Consider the following 20,304-nt stretch of genomic DNA (forward strand, 5'->3'; position numbering starts at 1 on the left):
TGAATGCAGAGACCCAGACATTCAAATTCGGAAGTGGTTAATATGTTAAATTGCATGTGGGTAAGTACGTGTAGACTCCTCCACACTAGACTCTGACTGAATCCAAAATCTTTAAACAGTTTTATACCATTATAACTGTGGTAATTAAGGGACTTATTCTTTCCTACTTTATATGGAAATAAGGGTTATGTTTTTTCCCTGGTCCATCCATCCATCCATCTTCCTTTTTGGAACCTGCTGACCACTTCAGTCAAATCTGATAGTAGGAAAACAGTTTCAAAGACATGACTTCATGCAAATTGTGTGACAATCAGCATCTGGATAGGGAAGAACGATGCAAATTAATGTCCTCATTGAAAGAATGAATTATGGTTCAAATCTTAGCCACATGGCAGCCAGCAAGCCAGACAGCACGTATGCACTGCTGGCCCATCAGCCTAACTGTTGCTCCAGATCTGTACACACATGCACTAGCACAAGCCTCCCAGATGGGTTGTAGATACTAGTCTGAGCAGGGAAAACACAGAGGAGTAGGGGAACGGTAGCACACAGACCTTTAGAAGCAGGCTTCCTTAGCCCACTACGCAGGGAACAACTTGCTTCTTGACCCACTGATGCTTTTAGTACAGCTGCAGTTAATATAGCCACAATAGATCTTAAGTACCTTCCGTGTGGGAATTGTTAATACAAATACAACTACCCTTACTAGAGAATTGATCCTACTTTATATGTATTTGCAGGCCAATATAATTAAGGGTCACACCTGTTCATGAATAAGCTTCAGGTTAAATTTAGAAACTCTTCTGAACTTGCTTCCAGTTTTTTAACACTGTGCTAAAATCTTCGATGCCAGTTCTTTTGAAGATCCTAAAGGGATCTAAGCACTGAATTCCCTTGGACACTCAGTCCTAAGTATTTAAGAGCCAAAATATTAAGTAAAACGGTAATGAAGAGCTGCAACCAAGGTGTTATTAACAGTTTCATATTTTCCTCCCAGTAAACAAACACAGCATCCATGTAAAAGCATGACAGAACTGTTATTAGTTAATAACTAGTTGTTAAATGTGAGCAGCTATTTATCCTTCTCTGAAACTTTCTGATAGCAGCAAGCCTTCTTGCTTTAGTGGTTGTGACTCTGCAGAGTCGTCTAATTGCCCCACGCCCACTGTTCACTCCAGCTCCCTCAGCTGGGATTACTGTGAAGAGATTACATTATTTTGCATTATTATTATATTTTAGGAATAATATTTAGACGTTGATGATGAGACTGAAGAGGGGAGGAGGAGTTCACACCTCCATTACAGTATGGAAAGGTGAAGGAGAAAGGGGTGTAACAACTAAAAAATTGTAGTTACCCTCCCTCTTGTAAACACAGTCTCTTGTACTCAGGCTGACAATGCTGCCAATTCTAATATTTTATAAACACTATGGAGCTACCACCTTCATAATGGTATTCCTAACGCAGCTAATGGACTGCTGGTTCCCATGGGTTCTCGGCTGCTGCATCTAAAATGCATTTTACCAAAAATGCCTCTGACTGAAGATGTGGAAAGCAAGTTACTTTCAAACCTTACCTCTCCCAGGCAGGGGCGGGGGGGAATAACATAGGAATTGTATGTAACTTTTTGAAAGAACCACCAACTGGCTCTGGGCCAGGAGGAATGAGAGGCATGTGGGCTAGGCAGGTAAACAAACAAATCTCTGGATGTTTCTTAAAATGCCCAAGCGTTTCATCCACAGAAAAGTAAACATTATCAGCTCTATTTCTCACAACATGAAAAGTGTCCTCCTGTAATATCTTGTATTAGATGACAGATGCAACCTGGAGAATGAGATCCAGCTTCGCCCAAGAATACAAACCAAGTATTTTAAGGAATGGATTAACTGCATGTTAAGTGAACAGCATTCCCTCTACTCTGCAATATTTGTTCATTTTCAAGCACTTACTTGCTTTTGAATAAACGTAAGATCAGAGGGAAGTGTAACTTGTCTTTGTGGTGCTGTCTTCAGTGAATTTCATGACCCAATGATACATCACAGATAGTAACAGGAATCCTGTGAGATCGTTTCCTTCCAGACAAGGTACACAAACCTTTTTTTTTAGCACTAAGCTGTAATGGAGCCTTTGGAGATGTCTAATTATTATCCCTTTTTACAGGGGGGATGTAGGGCCAGCAGTGGTGTAAGGGTCTCAGAATAACTGCTGTGAGCTGGCAGTCCCTGCCTCTGGTCCATCAGCGCTGCCGTTTGCATGTGGTAAATCCCTTCAGAATTAGGAACAAGGCTAATGGGTTTTGATTATCAGGTATAAATTTTTCAGTGAATACCAAGTCATATCTGAATGTGATGGTGAAATACTTAATCAGATGGCAATGCTAAATACAACTTAGCAGGTAACAAATTAGGAGAACTTCCCTCTGTATCCTTATCCTCTCAGATAATCATGATTGAATCACATGTAGTATTGCTTCATAATCAATTTATTGATACGTTGTGCCATTATGTTATTCTAAAAAGCAGCTCATGAGCTCATGAAAGGCACATGGAGCATGTTGCCTGTCCTAGCAAAGGACTGAGCTTGGTTCTAAAAGTCTCTTCCTAGATTTGTGTTACTGGTGGTTGCAAAGAAAATCTGCTAACTGGGCTCAGCGGTCTGCGATCGTCTGTCTGGAGACAGCTTGAAACAACAGCTCGGAGAGAGAATTATGAATTTCCTTGTTCATGTCAGTGAAGCACCAAGATCGAAACTGAATTATTTTCAGATGTCAAAATACCACTTAGCAGGGGTCTTTTACTTAGTAAAATTAGCTCTCATTTTCTGCTTTTATGACTATAATTAATAAGAACTTTTTTTTTCCCATGTTGTAGACCTAATTCCATCTATTTTGCTACAGCAGTTTTTCCAATTACTTTTATCAATTACATCCCAGTACTAAATTTGGCTAGGTTCCATGTGGATGAATTTGGTTCATGCCATACCTAATGAGGGACCGACAACCAATTGTTAGTGGAGATTCAGAGAAGTAGCAGGTTTTGGAGGTGCCATCTGGTCTTTGATAGCTCGGCTTTTAGTTTAAAAAGTAGCAAAAATTAACAACTGAAAAATCCCCAAGCCCCCTGTCTTCAACTGTTATGGTTGGAAGGCAATAGGAAAAAAAACAAACCAAAACATTAACACTTAAAACCATTAATAGAATGAAGTCAACATAAAATTATCCAAATGACAGCCTGAAAGAAAAAAGGACAAAAATCTATTAATTGCTTTTTTTTTTTTTTTTCTTGGTGAAGTGTTAGCTTAGTTGCAGAATGATGACTTAAATATCTAAAGTGATCAATCTTAGCACTCCGCTCTTTATACCAGGAATGAGGGGGGAAATGGAAGGGATATAATACTGTGATAGCTCTTCACCATCTGCACAATTTACTGTGACTGGCATCCTATTTTCACAAATTATAGATGTTGTACAGAGAGTGAAGTTTGGAAGAAAGTCATCCCTTCCTTCTCATTCCAACTTTCCTAAAGATCAATTCTTGATCAAAACTTGAAGACGGTAGTATATTCTGTCTGTCATAAGTAGTATTATTTCAAGAAAATTTGAATTAAATGCCTATCTCCAGTTTTGATTAAATTTCCAATACCATTCTTTTAAATGAATAATTAAAGGAATTTTCTCTGGCTTTTCGTAGAGATGTTGACATGCCATAGCAGAATGAGCCCACTGAAGTTAAGACTATACTTTTGATATTGTTCCCTATCACTACTTAGATTGGACAACTGAAAAATCACATTTGAATTTCTATACACAAGAAGATTAATTACCAAAAAATCAAACTACAGGAATAATGCTATAAATCTCGGAGTGTTTATTCAGTCTGGATGCTGTATAACCATGTAGCTATATTACTGCATTTAAGAGAATGCATGTGCCTTTCTAAACAAGTCTTTCATCAGAAAGTTCAGGCTAAACCGAGGTAAACTGACGTTTTCTGCAAGATGTTTCTGCTGTCAGATACCGCTTTCAGCAAGAGACAGTATTGCTACTCAGTTTTTTTCTTCAAGGAAAGGAAATGATTGTTGAGTGTTAGTTCATAGATTGTCTCCCAAAATGGTTGAAACAGACTTTAATCTTCATCAAGGCAGCTTAAGTACAGCCCTTAAAATTGAAAGAGGGAGCCTGAAATTGGTGGGTAAATACATTGAAACTAAGCAACTGGCAGTTGGGACAGAACTAATTAAATTTAATAGCTGCCCCCAAGTATGATTAAACACAATAGGACATTTTTGCTGTTTTGTTGGCCAAAGTCACTTCAGCCAGCCAATTGCGGTCTAAATCTAAAAAAACCCAAATAACCAAACCAAAAAAACCCCTAAAGCATTCCTGTCTATGAAGCTCAGTTGTTTCATTGTAAAACAAACCATCCACACTGTCTGATCAAACTCTTTTAGGACCTGCTGGTTTTAACGTTGGTTAGTTAACGGGAATGCAGCACGACGGTCTCAGGGCTGTTGCTGTCTGTAAAGTTCCCCTGTCAGCTCTTTTACAATCTGTCAGCTTTTATACCTACAAGAACCTTAACATTGTCTGATTATTCCCTGTAGTAGTGTAAATGATACACGATAACCATGGTGCATCACGTGATTTCAGGTCACCTACCTGCTGTCCCTCAATGTACGCTGCACGGAAGCTCTTTGGGTAAGGCTTTTTTGTAGATGTGCACAGGTGAGGATAGATTTGTGCAAGACCTGGGTGTCTACCTGGCTGCTCCAGGTGTGCCATGGCCACACAGTGAGCAGGTAAGATGCCAAGCAGCTGCTAGGCCACTTGCTCCGAGGAGCTGCAAGGTGATGCACTTGTGCAAGTGGCACTGCATTAGTGCTCCTGAGCCCACTGCTTGGGGAGCTGGGATGAACCATTTGGGAGGAAGAAAACAACTAGATTAAACGAGTTGTTGTGCTTGGCTCAGCCCAAAAGTACTTTTTAAGGCCCTTTGTAATTAGAAGCTTGGCAGAGAGCTGCAAGGAGAACTGAGGCAGAGTTTGGACATTAAAGGAAGATGCCCATTTTCCTTGCAAACCTCCCACTTTTTAGCTAGTTCTGGCTGTAACTTGGTTATCCCTGGTTACAAGTGTTCAACATCTTGAATTTTAATTTAGTTATGTTCGCTAAGGTGCAGTCTACTGTACAGACTTTAACTAGATTAAGAGACAGATCAGCTATAATTGGAGTCCCTGATTGAATTAGATTGGGATTACAAATATAATTGGATACTACCCTATTTGAGACACTTCAAAGGAAATACATCTTCAGAGCATGAAAGCTGAAAAATCAACAGACCTTTGGAAATCCTTGATCCTGTTTCCTGTGTGGACGTAGCTAGTCCCGTGACACTCCAGTGCCTTTTGCAGAAAAGATATTTTTTAAAAGACAATTGCACTGGTGGAAACTATAAACCAGACTTCTGACATACATTCGCAAGTCAAAGGCAACATAACCTTGCAGTTTCCTAATCTTGCCCATGCTAGTGATACAGTCAGATTAGGCTAAAACTGTGCCTGAAAGGAGCTTTAAAACCTGGTAACAAGTCCTAAGTATGGACTAATAGGCCTCAGGTTTTATTGTAGGATATAAGCTAGGAGCCACAGTTTAAGCAAAGAATTCCTTTTGCTGACATGGCTTTTGCAGACATTTCCATTTGAAAAGAGCAGTTGGTTGAACAATAGTCTCCGGGCTGGTTCAGTGCCTGACACCTTGCAGCATGTAAAGGACAAAAGCCTGAAAACTTTTCTTTTTTTATATGATATCTTTTCCTGTTTGTGGCCTTTAGTCTGCACTACTGTGAGCCTCCAGCCACCAGAGCTCTGGTTAAGTAGGTCACACCATAAACAGGCTTATCAGAATAACAGCAGGCTCATAACGCAAGTAGGAAAAACCTAGAGAATGTATTTTGTGGAAGAGAAACAAAAGTCTAGCAGCCTCTTAACTGACCAGCCATGTGACAAAGTGAAATTAAAATTCAACCTTCAAGATGTCTAGTCCTGTTTCAGTATAAACCTCCTTAAAGTATCAACATTATTGAGAAGGTGCTCCACTCTGGTCCAGGCTTGAAATGACTTTAGGTCTCTTGAGCCTTCCACATCTCAGCCTCATTCAATATCCTTATCAAGGCTTCTCAAAAGCCCCCAAATATTCAGGTTTATATAGAAATAAGTTGTTATGCAAGAGGTAATTTAAGGGGGAACACTCAACTTTTTGTTCTTTTTTGGATGTTCTCTTTTTTTACCTTTGGGCTTCCTCAAAAACTTGATACTAATATAAAGAACATTCATCCAGTTGTACACTGCTCAACCCTGGGGTCTCAAAGTGCCTTCCACCCATGAAATATTGTTTAGAAGATAAAAATCACCTCAGCAAATCTGTAATTCCTTGACCTATATCTGTATAACACTCAATCCTGGCTCCCTCCACCCAAATTCAAGAGCAGCAAAGCACCTTTACAGGACGCTCAAACAAGCTGGAATTACAGTTAATAAATTGTAACCTGCATGCTTGTGTTTCCCCACACTCTTTTTGCTGATTAATTGTTAACAGCATCTCTGTTTAAAGGTACTCCAGGACGAATTGAATCCTGATTTATTTTTTTGACATCTCACAGTTAGGTATTTTCAGGGAAGAAGACAAATGCATTAAAGTAATTCCGTGTCCCAAAGTGAGACCTATAACCATGAAAAAAAGATATGGGACTCTTGGCTCCTTTGTGAAACAGATCATGGATATCTAGGAGAGGTTTTATTTATATGTCATTCGTATACACAAGATTTATGTTTGCAATTAAGTTTCAGTGTAAATTAGCCTACCCTGTGTGGCTGTTTAATTGTAGGTGAAAATCAAGTCAGTAAAACATCTTCTTCTGCCTCCCTTGGATTTGTAGGCAGCTCACATCTGAGCTTCAAAACTCCGTGTGTATATTTTGCAGATGACAATTGTGCTTTAAAAAGAGCAACACAGATCTTGGCTCTCTCAAAGCTTCAACTAGTAAATGGTCTCTTATACATTTTAATTAAAGTGGTTATTCGACAAGAAGCCCTTGTTAGGTTTAGGTACATAAATTCACTCAATTTTGCACATCAAGCGAGTAGATTGTATCTAAATATTGATGTATGTTGAAACTATTGATACAGCCAACCAGGTATCTTTCTTTTATTTGAGATTTTCCAATTTCTAAGCCTGGTGTTATGTGACAACTTTAACATGAGCAATCTTTATCTCTGTGCTAGTTAATTGAGAGGGGTCAGATTACTTTAAAGAGCCAATCACTTCTGGGTGGGGGTTGCTGTAATTTAGGACATCAGGAATTTGGACTCCAAGAAAATTTCATCTCTGAGATTAACTTTTACATTTTTAGGGAGGAGGGGAGAATACGTGGGGGAGGGGGGGGGGAAGCACTGAAGAGATTGGCAGTCACCTTGTGTGTACTAAAGGGTGACCAAAGAGAGGGAAAAATTGCAATTTCCTTTATTTACTAAGCTTGCTCCATTCCTGATTGTGTATGACTGGGCAACAATATATTGATTTTTCAGGAGTTTCTTTTTACAATTACAAAAGAAAACGAAATTACTGATTGGGAAGGAAAACTTCTTTGTTCCGTTTCATAAAAGAAGCAGGTTTTTGTGTGTTTGGAAGAAATAGAAATGCATTAAAAGAAGAAAAAGAGAAGGAAGAAGATGATGCCACAGAAATCAATACAGAGAATTAGGTGAAATAGAACATCTTGTATGCTTTTTAGAAAATCATTTTTCATACACTAAATACATCTGCAGACTTGTTTCCTACAAACATTTTCAAGCTGCAATTTGAGTCTGAAGCTATAGGCCACCTGATAGGTTTTAAGATGGCTGAGAAATCTTTTTGTTATTTTGGAAGAAGCAAAAGGTTAGGAAGAACTCAGGCCTTCAGAGACCACCTGAAGTAATCTTAAGAAATGCATGTATATTTATCATCCCTTCAGCCATGTCAAAGAAGGTATAAAGTTATTGCCTGAGGGTTGAAAGACCTGATCATGTGTCATCAAGGTGCAGGGTGTTACCTCTGTATGACATAATGAAAGAGGAACTCTGTGTCGAGGTGGCACATCCTCACCCACCTTACACCCACAGGCTTCATAGGAGAGAGGCTGTCTGAACACAGTGTGAGTAATGGTAAAATCAAGGCTGAATAGCTTGAATTTTGAATGCTAATGTCACTCTCAGAAATGGTATCACCACCTACAATAATCAGGGAACAGTCTATCACCCTCATTCCCACCCGCTATTTATTTTGGGCAGTCAGTGTACTCAGGGCTGTTTAAACACAGAAGATGACAAAGCTCAAGTGCTTGCAATCAGGAGACCTGGTGTGTTCTCTCAGGGTGAAGTTACAGTTTGGGATGAGCCAAAATACCCACTTGCTGTCATCCCTGTTTCCAGCCAGAGATGGGAAGAGGAAGGATGGTGGCAGCAAGTCTTTAGACAGGGTTTTCATGATCACAGAGCCAAAGCCTCCCAGTTTAGTTCAATGACATTTGAGTAGCAGCACTAAACGGCATCATGGCTAAACCAGCCTCTGCTTCCACCTCTCTTTTGTTCTTTTTATGCTGCACTGGCTGAAAAATAACCCAGTAAAAAAAACTTGCTAGCTCAGCTGGATCATTTCCTCAGACCAAAGCCACAAAAAATGCTTGTGGGTCCATCCACCGAGGAGGGGCGGCATGTGGGGCTGGATCGTGCCAGCCATGGGCTGCAGCCTCCTGCCATCCACAGTACCTGTGCCACTCAGGTCTCCCCTTTATTAGACTCTCACTAATACAGCCCTGCACAGGATCAGGTCTCGTGTTCAGGAGTGTTTTCTGCTTTTGAGAAGGCTGTGCAGGTTTTTTTGCCACCAATGTAACTTCACCTCTAGGAAAGAGGAAATTAGTCTGCAATTATGTAATTATCAGCCACCCTGAAGCTCAATTAATCCATTCTGTAACTCTTCCAGGAAAGGGGGAGGTCTGTTGGATGCTTTGTGTAAGTATAAACAATAGGAATTTATCTCTCCAACTTTGTTTCTCTGTATTTTTAATTGCATTACTAGAGTGGTGTGTAAAGAGAACTGAATTCAGGTGCATTTGGGTTTACATCTGCAGCTACTGGGTAATATTGATGAGCTGCACATTGCCTGGCTGGGCGATATTTCAGGTCCTGCATGTATAAATGGAGTTGCTTCAGCACAAGGAATTTTGGTGTAATACCCTGAGGCAGCCCTACACAAACAAACAGCCTCTCGGAAGAAATACTCTGAATGAGTAACCCAGGATACAGTTTCCTGGGTTAGAGTGGATTTACCTCATATTGTGGAGTTGTAGAGTACAGGCACAACTTTTTTATTTTAAAAATACCCTTCTTCCCACCCCCCCTTTGCAGTGAATCATTGGGGGTGTTCCCCAAGGTTAAGCAGCTTTTCAAATATTTAGGTATCTACAGAGAGTTAATCATCAGAAGCAGTGACTCCAGAATAAGGTTTCATGTAGATAAAGACTTAAGAAGGGCTTGAAATGTCATGAAACAAGGAAGGACTTGATCATGTCACAGCACAAACACCAGATTTGCTTGTCCCAGGGGGGTGCTGCAGCCTCCCCTCCAATTTCTGCTGTAGCTCTGCAGTGGATTTGCACCAGTGAAAAATCCTGAAGGTGCTGATTTACTAGCTCACTAGCACCCAGACTAGCCAAAGCATGCTACTGTAATACAAGAGGGCACGGACAAAGTAATCCATAAATTCACCTGTTGTCCAGCTATTCATTTATGCTATTATTCCATAGCCAGAGAACAGCATCTTCTCCCACATTCACCCTCCAAACCTTTCCTCGGGGACTGTCGGGAGCTGTGGGTGTGATGGGGTGGGTGTAAGCGGGCTCCAGGAGCAGCAGTGTAACAGGTAACAGCTGAGGCTCTGGCCCCAGAACGCCCACCAGCTTCTCTTCTACCTTACCCCCTGCTTTCAACATTTATTCAAGAAAACCTGATTTTATTTAATCAAGCCTTACGTGTAATTATGTGTATCTGTGAAATATGATGGAAGTTCCATCCATGCATGTCCAAAAAAAGAGGAAAAAAAGTTTCAATTCGCTAGTGCTTATTCGAGGAGATATTTATACAAACTTTCATAATTTTGGGAACCTGTGCTTATATGGCCAGTTGATGGCACTTCTGAAAATGAATGACTACTATTCAGAGCACTCAGTGTTCATATCAAGCAGTTTCTTGATACAAACTCTTTGGTTTCAGGTTACTAACTCCCACGATATTTGATGTTTCATTTAGAACTGAAGTTCCTAGAGAAACAAATGGTTTTAAGAGAAGCCTTTCTTCTGTGGATCTGTAAAGTAATCTTAAAATATGTGATAATAAAGAAAAGCTTGAAAATGTGGGGTCCCTGTGGGGTTCATCCTAAGGTCACAAACCCCCAGAAAGTAAACAGAACATTTCCAGTATATATATATGTCCAGTGTGTATATATATATATATGTATATGTGTATTTCCAGCATATATATAACTCCAGTATTTATATATATTCTCTGTGTGTATGTGTGTATATATATATATCTATTTATATATATTAAAATCTCAGATAACTTTAAGGTAATTTTGGAGCTTTTGGAGTAATTGAAGCTAATAGCTGGGTTGGCTTGTGTTGTTTTTTTTTTCCCATCCGAATACCTATGAGGCATAATGCTGTGTTTATCTCACTCTCATGTGAAATTATTCATCCAAACTCTGTGCATATTCAGTTTTCCAGATAATATCAATGATATGTGAATAAAACAGGCACAGGAAATCAGATTTCAGCCTGTTGAGGTTATGAGCTTCAGTCTCTTTCTGGTTTTAGACTGATGGTCACAGCAGGTAAATAGATTGTGGAGATACAATTTGGAAAATGTATTAAAAATAAGGAAAAGAAATCTCGAGAGAGATAGATGGCAGGAAGTGAAGGAATGGGCAAATGAAAAGAAACACGCATTCTAGTGCTAGGGAAGGATGAGACATCACCATGATCGATTGGCTCCAAGTGACAGATTCTTTGGAGGTAGAGAGATGCCTCAGCAAGATTTTTAACTAAGTGGGCAGATCCACGATGGGCCTCTAGCCATAAAACAGATTTGCCAAATTGCCTTTGATTCATTATATTTATGAGTTTTAAAAGCATGTAGAATATTTTTACATATTTTTGTTTCAGGAAAGAATAAACATAAATACTGCAGGAGAAGGCTGAGTTCAGCAATATGGCAAGTGGCACCCACCTGAATCCTGATGAATCTGAGATTAGGGCATGTGAGGTCAGGTCCATGTGGAGTAAGGCTCTGGGGACAAATCGTAACATCCAGGGAAGAAAACTTTATCTAAGTAGCTGGTTATTGCTGTGCTTGTAGAGATCATTATGTCTATCTTTTAGAGACAGAATCTCTCTGCAGGCATTTGCACAGTACCTTTCCTGCAGGGTTTGAACGCCAAAATTTGATTTTAGGACAACAGAGATGACCATGTGGGACTAAGCCAGGGGCAGGGGAAGGTGACTGTCTCACTCAATAACCACTTTTGATATTGAACATTACTTGATGCTCAGGGAAGATGGTGTAAAAGACCATGCAAGATAATCAGCCACCACATTGGGTTTTGTCTTGACCTGAAAATCAGAGTGTAGATTAGATCCTGAAGCCTGAGGTCAAACAACCCTTGCAGAAATGCCATTAGTAATAACAGTTAAACAAAGATAGTTCTGTCATCCAGTCTGTGCACAAAACTTTTAAAATCCTTGTCTTGGTGGCCATGAGTCCCACAGTGCAATAAATCACTTCACTGAAAAAGCATTTCCTATGAATTTGCTGTCTAATATAATAAAATATCTCTTGAATGTCATGTCCCCTTTTTATGTGTCTCCCTTCAAAATTTAAATTATTTTACTTCCTGCTGGAGTTGTGCTATTGTTTAATCTTTAAAAGCTTCTTGCCTGATTTTCAGAAGTGCTGAGCACCCACAAACGGAGTCAGTGGGCTCTGTAAATGTTCAAGATCCTTTTAAGAGCAAGACGTGGTGTTGATGCTTAGCCAGTTCAGTGATGCTATTGATTCAAACCCATTTGATGTAACGGATTTCCCAATTAGCAGACAGTGGAGGATCACACCTTGGGAATATGTGCTTCATAAAGGGGTACAGTATCTGCTCTGAAGAAACGTTTAAAGAATTAAACCCCAAAATTAGTCCAAACCCAAGTTGCTCGTTCTCCAGCTAACTTACTTACCTTCTGCAGCTCTAAGTAGTATTTAATCTTCTGAAGAATAATTACTACTTGCAAACATGTTAGCAAGAACAGCATGAGATTGGCCAAGAATCCATATGTTACAATTATTGGGTCTTGCTGGGGTAATGTGGGTGGGCTGAAGGCTGAATTTTTAAATAAAAGATGAACAGGGAGAGAGCAGGAGTGCGGTGGAACAGCCTGTAGTGCTGAGGCTGTTCTGTATCTGAACTTACTCAATGGAAGTAAAATATTTTGCTTATAAAGAATTTTCATAAACATGTCTTAGGATGTGTATTAGAGGTACGTCTTAGGATGTGCATTAGGAGTAAGCTAAACAAGATGGTATAAACACAGGAATGGCTCTGTAATAGGAGAATAAATGGCCTGCCTCTGCTTCCTGCAGCAGCCCCTGCGGAGGCTGCGCGCCCGGCGGAGCCCTCGGCTGGAGCGAGGAACCGCAGAAGATCAATCCCCCCGACCAGGCGTTCAGGGTCTAAATCTGTGAGATACCTAAATATAGACATGCATGGCTAATTCCAGGAGCCCATTTTTAAAACATCTTTAAATTGCAACCACATCTAACATCTTCAGCTAAAATTAAAAAGGACAGATCTACCTCAAGGAATGTCTCGGTGCCAAAAATACCTAAAAGTTTCTCAAGCAGTGGAAAGAACAAATCAAAGAGAACAAGATTTTATTTGGTTTACCATTAAACATTTATCCCAAGTGTTCTGCCAGATTTTGAAAGGTATTTAGGCATTGAATGATACAGATAGACATGTAAGAGGGCTTTCAAGAGAGTCTGAGAAGGTCAGGTGTCCAATTCCCATTTAAATTCAGAAATACCTCAAAAATTAGTTTCCCTTTACATTATTGTCCAGTCTTGACTCCCATTAAACCCTAGTTTAGGCAAACCTCAGCTAGAAAAATCCAATGTTCAGCATTTAAAATCTGGTAGATGCCTAAATATAGATGCAAATGCTTAATTTGAGACTTCCACTAAACTTCTGTCTAAAACTACTACCACATCTAACCTATATAAAGGCACAAATCCACGCTGAATAATAATAATAATAATTTAATTCAGATGCTTTCATCCAGATAAAGTGCAGCAATTGAATTAAAATCTGCAAGGATTTTTGGAGCCAGGGTGGACTGTTTAAGTTATAATCTAGTTTATGGTATAAAGTACTAATTATATGCCCATGGTATTCATCAGACTAAAATATTTCCTCTATGATGTTAAAAAAGTATGGTAAAGATTAATATAATTATACATTTTATAGATGAAACTATGTTTCTAATACTTTGTAACTAACAATAACTTTAAAGGGCTACTGTAAATATATAGTATTTTGGAACCTTAAGAGAATAAAATAAATAACATATGGACCAAAATAATGCGGGAGGCCTGGATTACAGTTTTGCTAACATCACTTTTAGAAGTACAGTACTTTACTGACAAATAACGCCAGTGAAAAAGCCAGCTCGATATAAACTCTGTAATATTGGCCAGAAAAGGACTTTTTACTAGGGAAAGTGGGCAGTCATTTAAGCTAAATTGACAAAAAGCCAATACTTTCTGTGCCGGTAGGTTTGACAGTCCGGGTTTTGGCATTGCTGTATTAGCAAACCTGCAAGGAATAACGAACTGCATTTCTCAACTGTCAGCACTATCCATTGAAAGCCTACGAAATAAATTAGAATTTCCACCTATTTTATCTCTCATCTTCCTGCTTGCAACCCTGTCATGATACTTTGGAACACTGTACAGGACTGAGTCTCTGTGCCTTGGCAGTGTCTGTGGGCTGTAGCATCCTCTCCCCGCGGCCAGATCCACTCTGAGCCCCTGGAGCCAGAGCTGCTCGGAAGGGTGAACTTCAGTGAAGTTATAGCAAAGATAAACATCACTCCGCCTCTTTCTCTGCCTCATCTTCAGATGGGAATTAATGTCGTTACCTCATCACAAGTGCTCCTGGGCGACATATGACAAACACATTAGAGAAGGGGCCGTGCTAACAAAACAACAAAAAGTTTGCTCTCTTGACGGAGTAATTAATTTTGGTGATTATTTTTTGAAACGGTGGCTTTGCTCTGTTATCTGCCTGTGGATAGGTGTTAAATTATTCCTGTGAGAAAAGGAAGCTAAGAGAAAGCTAAGGGTAACAGCAGCAGCAGCTGTGGAAACCATTCAAGCTCTAATAGCACTGCGGCAGCGTCCCCGGTGAAAGCCCCACCATGTAATGAGCAGGAGCAATTTCCATGTGACAGTAAACAAAGAATATCTATGTGAAGATAGTCTATGTGAAGTCACTCGTCCAACTTTTTTTTTTTTTTTCTTTTTTTACCCATTCCCCTGTTTATTTTGCAGCCTCGGCCTGATTAAGGACGCCTTTTTGTGTTTCAGCTTGGTCTCATAGGCTGCGTCATCACTAACAACTTGGTGCTATTTAGTTTTATTTGCTCTTAAAATGAACAAGGCATTCTTAGGATGTGTTATGTGATACTACTGTTTTGTTACTTCCCCTGGATAATAAACAGTCTGGAAATTAATGATTTATAAAGGGTTAGTGTTTGTGTGACAAACAGGACAAGTGACTTGACTTGGATCCCGCTTGTGCCCGTAACTCCCAATATTTTAAATGATTCACCTCTGATTTGCAGATATTCAGAATCATGCCCAATGCACTTCTTTTAACACATATAAGTCAAATGAACATTTAACACTAATATAATGGCCACTGATGAAGGAACCTAGTAGAAGTCATAGCTATATTTTCTTTGGAATGAAATACATACACAGCTGAATTATATTAGAGAGGGACAATTCTGCATGGTAAACTCCAACAGGGCCTTGTTTGTTGTACAAATAAGCTTCGGCCCTCCAGGATTTAGGAAGACAGAGTATCAGTCCCTTGCACAATGCTGCTGGGAAGCGATTCTCCCATGGGGTCAGTCATCAGCTGCACGTTGCAGGCTATGACTAACCTTATCTGAGGAGTCATGTTACGGCGAGTTTTGAGTCAATTGTGGTTTCCAGTAATCCAGGACTCCCTCCACGCTGTTTCTTCCATGCACCACAGTCCTTCCTGTGCTGGCCCATCTAGTTGTGAAATCAGTCTGTGAACCAGTTCAGAGATCTGATCCATCTTAAAAACACACACACAAAAAACAAAGGATAGAGAGGCAGCTCAGGATGGGAACTGGGAAAGGTGCAATGGGGCAAGAACACTCTAAGCCCTTTCTGTCACCAAGCCCTTTCTGCTGTGAAGCCACAGTCACAGATGCCACAGTTCAGCCCACAGGTTTTGGACCTTCTGGGTAGTTATCAGGTTATGACAAACATAGTGAAGAATATACTGCCTGGCATGTAAGGCTTGATCATGCAATACAACTTAATCATTTATTAAGACAGCATTTAGACTGAGAAGAGGATGTGTGCAAATATTAGTACGTTCATCAAGTGCAATTGCCTTTGATTTGATTTAGCTCCCACTGAACTGCACAAGTTGGCCCCTGCTCATATACTCTATTTAATGGAAAGAAACTCAAACACATCCTTAATAAATAAAACTGAGTAATGCTGGGTGATGTGACACAAAATTTTGAGACCACTGTTAAAAATCAAGCATTGCTGGGAACGGCTGCTGCTCCAGCTGAATTTTGGAACAACTCTGTGGACTGAGAAAAGAGCCCTTTTTTAAGCTGTGCACCTGCACAAATGTCATTAAAAACCCAAACAGAAATACTAGAAAACAGTTCTCATGAACTCGCCAACACTTTCATGATACAAATATAACTCCTGGGCAGAGCACGTGGGATATATAACACCCTCAAACAATAGCTTTTTGTTAATGAGCTCAGGAGAGGCTCCAATATAATTTACCATACAATGGTGCAGTGTGAGGGATGTGCAAATCCGTAAACACCCCCCCCACCACCACCCCAGTGTTTTGTGGTTTTGAAATGGCACGGTAAGATCATATAACCTAAACTGCAGATGTAGGGACAGAACGGACATATCAGCCACCCCCAGCTCAATTACTGAGACTCTGGGTCAATGTCTTTACAATCCTTCCAGTGTCATGGATTGGTGGCTATGGGAAAAGGAATAACATGATGGTGTTATGTGTGGGGTTTTGCTCGCATGCGCCTGTAAGTGCTGTGTAAGCCTTGATGTCATTCATGGACTTTCAGAATTGCATATGGACAGTAGTCCCTTGACTCATTGCTGTTTTCTGCAGAGGACCTGCCTTGGGAAAGAAAACCTTACCAAACTTAGAGGTTTTGGTAGCAAAGTGCATCAGCAGCTTGTGAATGGAAAGATTGAAAGGTGCTATGAACACTGTAAACTGTTACTGTATTTTTCTAAAAGATTAATGTCAGCTCCTCAAGAAAAGGGCATGTCTACAGGCTGCTAACTTATTACCAGTAAAGCTTGGTTTAATAAACTTGTGGTAAATATTTTCTGCTTTTAAGACCCTTTAAGGCTTCAAAGGCTCCCATTTGCTCTAGAGTCCCTAGGGATGCTGGTGCCAATGAGACATGTTTCATTAATTATGTTGCACAAATAAGCCAAATATTGCACAAATGTGTGTAGCAACATTGTGAGGAATGCAGCAAAGACTCTTACAAACTTCACATGGAGCAGAGCCACCCAGCTGGGTCCTATTTTGAATGACATTTAGGGCTTGAAGCACACGTTTGGGTCCTGTCCACACCCCAAAATGTTATCATTACTGTTTAGGTCAGCACAAAATTGCCAATAGTTTTCCCTCTGGAATTCAGAAACATCAGGCTGTCTTTCCCAGTGCATGGCCCTGTTAAAATAGGAATAGAAAGGAAAAAGCACACTGCAGAGATATCACAAATCTCTCATGGCTCATTGGCTTGGGAATTATGCAAATATTGTGAGATACCAGAGGATTACAATGTCTGAGGTTGTGTTCCCATAAGTTACCTTCACCTGGCTGCAGCTGAAAGCAGGGCATCTTGCTGCGAGGTGCCTGAAGGTGAGATGTTCCTGGGTCAGGTTCAGAGCCAGGGTCCTGTGTTGCTGGAAAATATCAGTGCTGTGAGCAGGTACACTGCAGTAAAACCAAATATACTGGAAAAAGGGACAACCAGAGATATTTCTCAGCCATTAGCAAAAGGTCACTGAAGCCACATGATGATTGCAGCTTTCAGAAGGACTGTTGGGAGAGCTACAGGCAAAGATAATTTTCCCAGAGGGGCACACTGGGATAAAACCCCTCATTTTGATTCTCACCTTACCTTTTTGCTTTCATAACTCATGCATAGACCAGCAAAAAGCTGCATCTGGCCTGGGCAGGTGAAAGCTCTCTGCTAAACAGGCAGTTGATAAACTGAAAGGCTGGAGATAAACTCTTGACCAGTCTCTCTCTAAACTAACTATTCATATGATTTGTGTTTTGCTGGTAACTGAGAAGGAAAATTAACAAAAGTTCTGTGATAACTGGAAAATGTAAAGATGCTGTTTGACTGGCTGGACACAAGAGCCATTACAAAAGCACACTGAAGTACTTACAGCCAAGGGAGACCTTAAGAGCATACGCTGACAGTGTGCCATATGTCAGGGCACGTGCTGCTTTATATTACTTGGTGCAGCTTTGTGAAGGAACTGTACTTGGCTTGTATATGAATTTTAAATGAATTGTTAACACATTTTATGAATCTGGTAAAGGGGTGCTGATGTGGGAGAGCGCACATGTCTGTTCTGCAAGATGGAGTAAATAAATCATGACTTTCACAAGATAAAACTTTATTGAGTAGCAATAAACGACAGAAATACTTCTAACAGCATTTAAAGCCATGTAAAAGCAAGCATGAAGGGCTGATTGCCCCCGAGTATGTGTGCTTGTAACAGCTTGTGTTGCACTGATGGGAGAGAAGGTGCTTTGCCAGAGGAGCACCGGCTGTCACACACATGCTGTCGCGCTATAACTCCCCGGGTCTTTGGTCCATGACGTCTTTCAGCACCTACATTTGTTGCTCACAGTTACTACAACATTTTGGTGCCTTTCCCTAGACATAATCTTTCTCTCACTCTGTCTTTCCCCACCATAAATTCCTCTGCTCTTTTGTCCTGAAGACAGTTTTGGACCAGAGGACAGATCATCTGTGCCGCCCTCCTGCCTGGGCTCACACTCCGAGCAGGTGGGGGAGGTCATTCTCTAGAATAACACATTCAAGGCCATCGGGGATCAGTGAGCCAAAATTAGGCTGAAAAGTGGGCAAGAAAAAATCCCATAATTTTCTCTTAAAGTTCTTCATAAGAATACCTTGACTCTTGTCAGCGCATTTTGGCCATTGGTGGTGGTGGGGTAAGAGCTGCCAGGTAGGTCCTCTGCAGTAGAGAACGGACTCTAGAGCATCTGGGGCAACACATGCAGGAATGGTACTACAAATTTTGCTGGTGACTGACATCATGTGACACATAAAATATTAGACATCCAGAGGAGAAAGCTGCCTGAATTGGTATCAAAAATCTCTGGTAGCTTGAGCAGTGTGGGCCTGTGTCCTAACATGCAAAACCAAGAAACACTTTCTAGAAATATTTACTCTGCTTTAAGAAACACTTGTGTAGAAGTTGGACTCTGAAAAGAGCTATTGCTGCTATTCGCAGCAGCCAATTCAGTGCCAAATCCTCTCAGGCAGCAAGAGATTCTCTCTTTTGTTAGAAAGTGACCAAATAATTTATCTGAACTTTCAAAACTGGAAAACTATAGTTCTGCATTATCGACACCAACATTATAGATTTACTTTACAATTTTATTAATGAAAATCTCTAGGTCTAAATGATCAGTTCCTGGATTGCTTGCAAGATTACTGAATTCTGTTTATATCTCTTTGTTTGCAAATTATTGATTTATGCTGCTAGAAGCCCATCTGCCTGTCTTGCCCTGCTCTATCATGGTGGCTTTTATTGTTTCCTTTTGTCTAAGACTATTGCTACTTTTTTTTTCCTTTCTTTTTTTTTTTTTTTTTTTTTTTAAAGAAACCAACTATTTAAAAAGGCACTTTCTCATTCTCTGCTTGTATTTGTTTATTTGTCATTTAAAGAAGAAAGAATAGAGGTCTGGGGAGATGGTATTCTGGGGAACATAGTATCTACCTGAATGCCTTTCCCTTCTTCACTGGGTTGTGAGTCTGAGTGTGTCTGGGTCTCCAAGAACCTGTGGGTCTCTTTCGAAAGTGCACCAGCAGAACACCCAGCCTTCAACAGGCTCCTCATCTGAGTGTGCTCTGGACACTCCTGCTTTCCAGAAACACAAAGCTTGTCGGATCAGTCACAAGACAGAGACTGTCTGGGTTGGTACCCAGAGTCCTAACTTTACTCACATTGGCTCTTCCTCTGCACCACACTCCTGCCTCTGCACTTCTCAGGGACCATCTCTCTCCTGCAAATTCGGCTTGTCATGTGCTAAGGTCATTCAGAAAGGTAAGCTCTGCCTTAGGTGGAAGCTGGCATTCCAGATACAGCTTGAAACAGAGCCTCTCTAGTCTTCCTGCAGAGCTGAAAAGAGAATTACAAGGCAGACAGGCAAGGTATTACTGGGAGGTTTTAGAGAGCCAGGACTGATTTTCACACATCATGAAGGTGGTCACCAGGAGTAAAAATTTGTACCAGAGCATTTTCTGTCATTTTTCTGGAGTGCAGTTTGTACCAGAAGATAATGAAGAGTCCATACAGAAGCTATGTGCAGAGAACAGTCTTGATACAGGGATATTTTAGAAGTAATTTCATTTGACCATCAGGAATATCAGCTTTTACTGGTGAAGCCAATTGTGGACACATGCAAAGATATCTCCACTTCAGATATATTTTACCAGTCAGGCCTGGTAGGCCTGCCCTTTTAAAGAGCTTAACTTGAAATACCACTACAGTGACAGTATTCAAGTTAAGATATTACAATGAGACAGCACAGATCTTCTTAATCAGGGGATTACTCTACAGAAGGATTA

General features: G+C 40.4%; 1 long non-coding RNA gene across 1 annotated transcript; it reads right to left on the reverse strand.

Annotated features, from left to right (window-relative positions):
• Nucleotides 1-15,312: 15,312 nt before the first annotated feature.
• LOC141967012 (uncharacterized) lies at nucleotides 15,313-20,036 on the reverse strand. The gene is made up of 3 exons (XR_012634641.1): nucleotides 19,681-20,036; nucleotides 17,279-17,374; nucleotides 15,313-15,467 (listed from the first exon to the last, which is right to left on the reverse strand). It is a non-coding gene; the product is annotated as an uncharacterized LOC141967012 (long non-coding RNA).
• Nucleotides 20,037-20,304: the final 268 nt, after the last annotated feature.

Source organism: Athene noctua, chromosome 16 (genome assembly GCF_965140245.1).
Source record: "Athene noctua chromosome 16, bAthNoc1.hap1.1, whole genome shotgun sequence".
NCBI lineage: Eukaryota > Metazoa > Chordata > Aves > Strigiformes > Strigidae > Athene > Athene noctua.